This window comes from Phalaenopsis equestris, unplaced genomic scaffold, assembly GCF_001263595.1.
Source record: "Phalaenopsis equestris unplaced genomic scaffold, ASM126359v1 Scaffold000219, whole genome shotgun sequence".
NCBI classification, from domain to species: domain Eukaryota; kingdom Viridiplantae; phylum Streptophyta; class Magnoliopsida; order Asparagales; family Orchidaceae; genus Phalaenopsis; species Phalaenopsis equestris.
The window spans coordinates 549,729-550,823 of NW_018164661.1; positions in this window are offsets into that span (position 1 = coordinate 549,729).

The window sequence follows — 1,095 nt, forward strand, 5'->3', positions numbered from 1 at the left end:
GGACGTAAGCATATTGTCGAATCTCGTTAAATCCTTAGTTCACTATTTTGATTCTTGTGATATTTTTCTCTTTTTACTCAACAATTGGTATCACAACAAGGTTTCAGGGCAGAGGAGTTCGGTGCAGGAGGGAAGAAAAAGGAAGGCTCGGGTGTGACCTGACTGAGATGAAGAAGATCGCGGGTGGTGCGGTTTGGCTTAGACTCGAGATAAAGAAGATTGCGGGAGGAGCAAGTTGAGATGGAAAAGTCAGGTGCAAAATTCGAAGTGGTGAAGTATGTTAGAACTGACAACTTCAGATTGTGGCAAACAAATGTGAGAACTTGTTTACGCAACAAGAGATTTTGAAGGCTTTGTTGGTAAACAAGATAACATAGAAGACGCTGATAGGGAAACTATTAGAATTGTTATGGAGTATAGTTGTAGGTGTAGTTCATTCTGTTGAATCATCTGATGTTGATACAAAATTGTGACACATGTGTCTTGGTCACCTTAGTGAATGTGAAATGAATGAATTGGGTAAGAGAAATCTGTTGCATGGTGCTAAAGCTGCAAGCTCGATTTTTATAAGTTTTGCGTTCTTGAAAAATAGACTAGAGTTAGTTTCATGACTAGAAAGCACAAAACTGAATAAATTCTTGATTATGTGTGTTCTGATGTATGGGGCCATACTAAAGGAAACGTCATTGGGAGGATCTTTGTATTATGTTACCTTCACTAATAATTTTTTAGGAAAGTTTGGGTGTATTTCTTGAAACATAAATATGAAATTTTCGCCAAATTCATGCTATGAAAAGTTGAAGTTGAGAATTAAACTGGTAGAAAGATCAAGTATTCGAGTTTTGATAATGACACATAGTACATAGATTTGTAGTTTCAAAAATTTTGTGAGAAGAATGGGATTCAGAGGCATTTTTTAATGTGCAAGACACCATAATAGAATATCATTTACAGAAAGGATGAACAAGTCTTTAACTGAAAAGACAAGAAGCATGAGACTGAATGCAAAGCTTCCTAAAAGTTTCTGGGCAGAGACTATGAGTATGACATGCTACCTCATCAATAGATCACATCGGGCATCATTGAGTGGCAAAA